General features: G+C 39.8%; 1 long non-coding RNA gene across 1 annotated transcript in view; it reads left to right on the plus strand.

Annotated features, from left to right (window-relative positions):
* The first annotated feature begins 6,432 nt into the window (after positions 1-6,432).
* The window catches only part of LOC139022787 (uncharacterized), a 58,627-nt gene continuing 57,418 nt past the window's right edge, over positions 6,433-7,641 (plus strand). The window contains exon 1 of the long non-coding RNA XR_011473823.1: positions 6,433-7,367. This is a non-coding gene — a long non-coding RNA (uncharacterized lncRNA). The remainder of the gene's footprint in view (positions 7,368-7,641) is intronic.

The following is a 7,641-nucleotide window of genomic DNA, read 5'->3' on the forward strand; positions in this document are numbered from 1 at the left end:
GATTACACAATAAGTGTTGCGTTCCTTTGCTTAGCGACCCTACATTTAATGCATCACTCCCAAATGTAGCTGACTGTCTTCTGCAGGTGTGTCCTCTACCAGTGAAGTAAATGATGATATCCCAGTCCATGTGATTATTTTTAAGATTGTTAGTTTCAACAGCAGGAAAACTGGATTTTCCCCCTAATCCGATAATCAGTGATTTATTGCTACTTGTTAAAACAACAGCCGTTTTTGTGCTTGTGTTCCATGTGACGTCGGATTCTATAAAGAGAGATTTGAGAGAAAAAAATAATACTATTGTGTATTATTATGTATAGAATATAGATAGAAATATCATATATATTATAAAAATATATAATAAATATTTTTTTAGGTTTTTGAGGTTTGGACCTTGATAGCTTGTGAGCATTGGTTATAGCTCGTTAGCACGTAATAGCTCGATAGCAGTAGGACGCACAGATTGGTGTCCACCTCCGTTAGTCAGTATGTGTTACACCTTGGCTGGCTTGTCCATCTCGTTAGGGAAGAGTGTTCACCTGAGGCTGGTCCAGTTCTATTGTAAGAGTGTGGTCTGGCCAGTGCTCCGTTGTCTTCGATAGATGTGAGAGTCAACACTTCTTTAGTCGATCCACCTTTATTGTTTTGCTTCTGTTTTAAGTTTGGTGTCGGGTTTTTCTTTTGTTTGTCTCTTCTTGGGCAGGATTTAGTGAACGGGTCATGGTTGCGGTGTCTTTTAGGTCCAGTGTGTTGTTACTAGTCAATTTTCATTGGACAACCCCAATGTGTCTTCAAGAACCCCTCCTGAAAAAAACAAGCTTATATTTTGGGTTGGATAGTATCCACTTAGTGTTTTTTAATCAATGGCATTTCGCTTTAGAATGCTCATTGCGTCTTTCAGTGTTACTCTTCTGTTTTTTTTTTTTTTTTTTCCTTTTTTTTTTTCACCAGGTGACCATGATGTCATTAATGATAGTTTAACCAGGTGGCCATGATTATTAATGATAGTTTAACCAGTGTGGCGCATTGATGTCATAATGATTAGTTTAACAGGTTCCCCAGTTGAGAACAATTCTCATTTACAACGCGAACCTGTTAATTTGAGGTTAAAAGGCTGATGCCCAGAGTTATACCTTAAGTTGTACAAACAATTGACGTCTGTTAAATTATTTTTACAATTGTCTTAAGATAGTCAAAAAACCTAAGCAGTGTGCCAGATACCTTTAGTCTCCAAAACAAAGGCCCCTTGCTGTGTTTTGCTAAACAATTGCGGCATGTTTGAGGGCGGATGCACACACTATTGATTGCAGAAGCTCCTCCATAGCTTATGACGGGAAACCGATGTAGTTAATATCTGCCTGGAGCAACAAAAATGGTGAGCAGATTTGTCCATTTTTCCACAATGTATTCTGAACATTACAGTGCAAGATCAGGAGTGCTAACTCAGGAAACTCACACTTAAGTTCTGTGTCTATTCCACTAATTCACCACCATGGGGAAAACTCAGGGGGAGTTCGCATAGGCTGACAGCAAAAATAGCCTCCATTTCCAGGTTAAGAGTGCATTCACGATTACTTTTGGCTTAGAACTGTAAGGCTCGCTGAATCTCCTGCCTTTAAATGTTTGTGTCTTATTGCCGCAAATCAACTGCTGTATACTTATAAAACACTTCACACCCAGTTAAATGCTCTTTGCTAGCTTTGCCATCAGCCTGAAACTGAGGGTTTGTACATTAAGTGGGTTAACAATTGGCCATAACTTCACCTAACAACTAACCATTAGACCTACTGTAGGACCCATAACTTCACCTAACAATTACATAGACCTACTGTAGGCACCATAACGTCACCCTAACAATAACATAGCCTACTGTAGGAACCCAGAACTTCCCCTAACAATAACATTAGACCTACTGTTAGGACCCATAACTTCACCCTAACCCAATAACATAGACCTTACTGTTAAGGACCCATAACTTCACCGAACCCAATGAACTACAGACATACTGGAGCACATGTGTGTTGTACAATAGCCTATCCAATCAAGGAACAGTTCTCTACACATTATCGAGCTAAGTATCTCTTGGGCAAACAGACTAACGAGACCCTACTGTAAATCAAGCAGACAATTACATTTACACATCAATTGTTAGGGATGTTGGATCCAACGTGGAGCACCGGGCATAACTGTCTTTACCAGAGTAAGGAATGAAGAAGCACTTTGTTGTTGTTGCATGTCGTTGATGTGTTGTATGGTGACTGTCATCAGAAAATGATTTCCATGGATCAGCTGATGATATTGAACATTTGACGTAACTAAAACAGCTACCAGTGATTAAGAATGATGTGTAATTATTGAAGACCCACTCGTTAGAAATTTTTGGGAAACCCGTTTATACCCATTTTTTTTTTGGGGAAGGGTTGGGTTTTTTTTCCCAAAAATTTTTTAAAAATTGTTTTGCTTAAGACTTAAAAATATCTATATAATGTTCCACCTTTTATTTACCAGGTAGGCCAGTTGAGAACAAGTTCTCATTACAACTGCGACCTGGCCAAGATAAGCAAAGCAGCATGCTGGACAAAAAAAACAAACCACAAGAGTTACACATGAAACAAACGTACAGTCAGCTAACACAAAATATATATATACAGTGGTGTAAATGGAGTATGGAGGTAAGGCAATAAATAGGACCTAGTGGCGAAATAACTACAATCTAGCAATACAATAGATTATCAAACAGATCAATCCCATTTTCCAGCCTGCTGAAGGGCTCTAGGTGGTGGACACCACCCCCGGCGCTCCAGCGGTCTTGAGGTGGGTCTCCCACAGCTCCTGCTGGTGGTGGAGTGTGTAAACACCACCCCCGGCTCTACCGGGGGTCTTGAGGTGGCCTCCCACAGCTCTTGCTGGTGAGTGGTAAAACACCACCCCCGCGCTCTACCGGGGGCTTGAGGTGGTCTCCCACAGCTTCTGCTGTGAGTGGTCAAACACCACCCCGGCATCTTACCGGGGGGCTTAGGGTGGTCTCCACAGCTCTGCGGTGGTGGAGTGGTAAACACCACCCGGCTCTACCGGGGCTTAGAGGTGGGTCTCCCACAGCTTCTGGTTGGAGTGGGAAACACCACCCCCGGCGCTCCGGGGGCTTGAGGGTGCTCCCCAAGCTTGCTGGTTTGAGTGGTAAACACCACCCCCTGGCTCGACCAGGGGATGAGTGGTCTTCCCACACGCTCTGCTTATGTCATGGTTCTGTTGGCCGTGCCGTTCCATTTCATGACTGCCCCTGCAACACCCAGTAAAGAACCACAATTTAGTCATATTATATTAAAACACTCAAAGTAATGGATATGATTCATCTATGGCCTCAGTTAACCTGGCACCTAAAGTAACTTCTGTCATCTGATCAACCCTCCAAGCTGCATTTAGCGTTCAGATCTACCAGGATGGGCCTTTGACGCAGTCAGGCCACCCCGGAATATGCATAAGCAATGGAAAGAGATGTGGGGAAAAAGTACATTTTACACAACATTACCCTTTCATAAATCAATGTTATAGGTCACAGGCCAGATGTTAAGTGTAGTGAAATGGCTAGACAAGACAAGTAGGCACACAATAGGATTATGGTCAGTTGTAGTTAATCATTTTTATGCGCTAAAACTATGTAGCAATATCTGGCCTGTTGGAAACTACAACTCCCTACTACCATCACACAGTTCAGTCTGGATCTGATTTTAATCTCTAGAAAACTACAACTCCCTACTACCATTCACACAGTTCAGTCTGGATCTGGATTTACTCTAGAGAAACTACAACTCCCTAATACATCCTCTAGACTAGTTACCAGACACACCCTCTGGGCAGACAGGCCAAAGGCGCTTGCTTGCCCCAACTTCAGGAAACGGTTGAGTACTTCAGAGGGACTGTTGTCTAGAGTGATTTCACCTGTTGTTTTGACACCTCACATGTAAAACTAGAATAACTATGCTGTTGCTGACAAGAACGAGACGACCAATTCCCAGTTAGTTCCTGTGTCTCGTGCCCAACCACACGGACACACACGCAATGCATCACGTGTTTTCTATGTTATGCCACAAGATAGTTTTGACTATATAAGGCTTCTGAACTCCTTGTTGTCATCGAGCTCTTCGGCCTTCCACCTCAGAGTGTAGGCGACAGCTAATTTATTTGCAATTCTTATCAAATAAAGGTTGATTGTTTGAAGAAATGACAAAGTCTCTCGCTGATGGTGTAGAAATTCCACCACAATTGGTGCAGTAACAAACGTTAGCTTAGTTAACTAACTAACTAACGGTAACTAACTAAACTAAACGTTAACTAACTAACTAAAGACGGCTGACCTGTTCTAGACGAGATGTTACAACAAACTGATCGTCAATGGAGGTCTTCCTCTTAATAATAGCCTGGCTTCAGCAGGCCAATACTATTAAACTCACAAGGGGCATAATCGTACAATGCCTACAATACTATCCCATTTTTGCGAAACGTTACATGTACAATACATATCCATTTTGGAACTTACATGAAATACTATCCCATTTTTTGGAAAACGTTACAATGGACAATGACTATCCCATTTGGAAACGTTACATGTGACAATACTAATCCCATTTTGGAAACGTACATGGACCAATACTATCCAATTTTGGAAACGTTACATGGAACAATACTATCCCATTTTGGAAAACGTTACGATGACAATACTATCCCATATTTGGAAACGTTACATTCTGCCCCCTTGTGGAGGGAATGAACTATCTTAGATGGTGTTGAGTGTAAGATGGGATCAAATGCCTAATGATATTAATACAGTGTCTAGACTTGACCTCTTTTGTATAAAATGCCCTTCAGAATCCAAACACAGTATTGCCACGCAGCAAATGTTTTATTGGCGTTAATCTTTTCAAGTCAGCCTGAATAAAAAATTGAACAATTTGTGTACAAAGATATCTTGAAATGTGATATTAGGCCTGCATGGCAGTACTTGATTACTGTCATGGCAGTACTGTATTTGGCTAGTGCTTCCTCCAATTGTGTTTTTCTATTTTGCATTCAATTGTATGTCGATGCCATTATCTTTCCAATATTTCTTTAATATATATAGTATATATGGGGCGGCAGGGTAGGCTAGTGGTTAGAAAGCGCTTGGACTAGTAACGAAAAAGGTTGGCAAGTTCAAATCCCCGACGCTGACAAGTTGACAAAATCTGTCGTTCTGCCCCTGAACCAAGGCAGTTAACCCCAACTGTTCCTAGGGCTGCCATTGAAAATACGAATTTGTTCTTAACTGGCTTGCCTAGTAAATGAAAAATGAAAATAAAAATAAAATAAAAATGCTTGTAAACTATCTTTGACACAATTTTCTCTTCCTTTGAAATTCTTATAGGGACAGAACATGGACACAATGTGCAATTGGGATCAAGAAGAAGGTACAGATCTGTTGTAGGACACGCTGCATTTGAAGTGTACATTTTAACCTACATAGCAGTCAATACAAAATGACCATCTATTAGCATACGAAATGTGTGCAAATTATCTTTTCAGATCTCCAGAAATGAATCAAGTCCATGGAAATGGATACTAGGACAAAAAGAGAATTCAAGGACTATCAGAGGTCGAGAGGCGAGGCAGGGAGTGAGGACATTCATCCTGCCCTATTTTGACAGTCCCTGAAGGACACAATACAGAAGAGGGAATTTGCTCATTATTCCTTCCCTTTTCTGCTAATGTATTTTGTAATAAAATTAGCAAGTGTTAGTAAGATCATTGGTTTTACTTTTACTAGGACTGGAACTCACACTCAGCGATCCTGCTCTTGCCCAACCTCGTTCAATGAGGGACCGAAGTGCCTTCTAGGTCCGTGACAAAGGATATGCCTATGCACCAATCATTCTTGTCTCTTAAACAAGAAAAGAAAGCAAAAAAAAAATAAAATAATCCCCTAAATTTCCCAAAAAATGTTCAGAAAAAAAATCTTATGTTGCTTAAGTTACTGTGTTCTGGGGGAGAAGAGAAACCAGAAGTTGGGGTTGAAGTTACCAGGGCCGCGTCATAAAGATGGCAAAACTTCCTAAACATAACTAAGTGGATATATTACACACTAAAGCCCTGAAAAATCTGTATTTAGGCATCAAGTCTACAATATTGTTAGTTTACCGTATAATCATTTTTTATGTGTTTTTGTACATGATTATTTATATTACACTCTCAAAAATAAAGGGAACACTAACAACACAATGTTAACTCCAAGTCAATCACACTTTGCTGCTGAAATCAAACTGTCCACTTAGGAAAAGCAACACTGATACAATAAATTCACAGTGCTGTTGTGCAAGTGGAAATAGACAAAAGTGTGGAATATAGGCAATTAAGCAAATCTCTCTCTTGTGTGTGTTGGTGTGTGTGTGGTGTATGTAGCTGACTGTCTTCTGCAGGTTGTCCTCTAACCAGTGAGGTAAAAGATATCTCCCATTTCCATGTGTTTTCTTTAGTTGTTAGTTTCAACAGCAAGTACAACCTGATGTCCCCCCTAATTGATATCAGTGATTTATTGCTACTTGTCAAAACAACAGCGTTTCTGGTGCTTGTGCAGTTTATAAGGTGCTTGTTTAAAAAATACAAGTAATATGATTATTGTGGCAGATGTTTGTGTATATAGCACATTTTACATTTAGGTTTTCAATTTATCACAAACTGTTTCTGCATTTGGACTATTGATTTGACACGTTTAAACTGTGACATTGGGGATATCCCACCTAGCAAAATGTCGTTGAAAATAAGACTATTCCCGACGAACAATATAAGTTTGGTTTTAGTTGAAAGTTGAAAAGAAAACTATTTAATTTCAACTTACTTGCAGCTTATACACATGGACGCAGTATAGTAAATCGGTCTATAATCAATTTTATTAACAATCCTAATAAATTGAGTCATAAATATAAAATATATTTGTTGTCCTAAGGGGAAGGTGTTACAGACTTTGGTTTTTCCATTTATGTTTTGAGGTTGGACTTTATCACGTATAGCTCGTTAGCACGTAGGACGCACTGATTGGTGTCACCTCGTTAGTCAGTATGTGTTACACCTGTGCTGGCTTGTCCATCTCGTTAGTGGGAAGGTGTTTCACCTGAGCTGGTCCAGGTTCTATTTAAGAGTGTCTGGCCAAGTGCTCCAGTTGTCTTGATAGATGTGGAGAGTCAACACTTTTAGTTGCTCCACCTTTTTGTTTTGCTTCCTGTTTTTAAGTTTGGTGTGGGTTTTTCTTTTGTTTGCCTCTTCTTGGGCAGATTTAGTGGGTCTCATGGTGGGTGTCTTTTATGTCCCAGTTGTTGTTACTAGTCAACTTTCATAGTGTCTTTCAGAACCCCTCCTAAAAAACAAACTAATATTTTGGGTTGGATATTTTAACATTTTAATCAATGGCATTTCCTTACGATGCTCATTAGTCTTTAAGTTGTAATTATTGTTTTTTTTTATCCTCTTATGTTTGTGTACTATTAAATATTTGTTTATTTTTCCTGTGAAGCCATTGTGTTGCATCCATGTCTGAAATGTACTGTATAAATAAAGCTAGATTTGAACATATTGCAAAACAAATTAACCCAATGACTGACCAATCAACAGACT

This window comes from Salvelinus sp. IW2-2015, linkage group LG22 (genome assembly GCF_002910315.2).
Source record: "Salvelinus sp. IW2-2015 linkage group LG22, ASM291031v2, whole genome shotgun sequence".
In the NCBI taxonomy this organism is placed as follows: Eukaryota; Metazoa; Chordata; class Actinopteri; order Salmoniformes; family Salmonidae; genus Salvelinus; species Salvelinus sp. IW2-2015.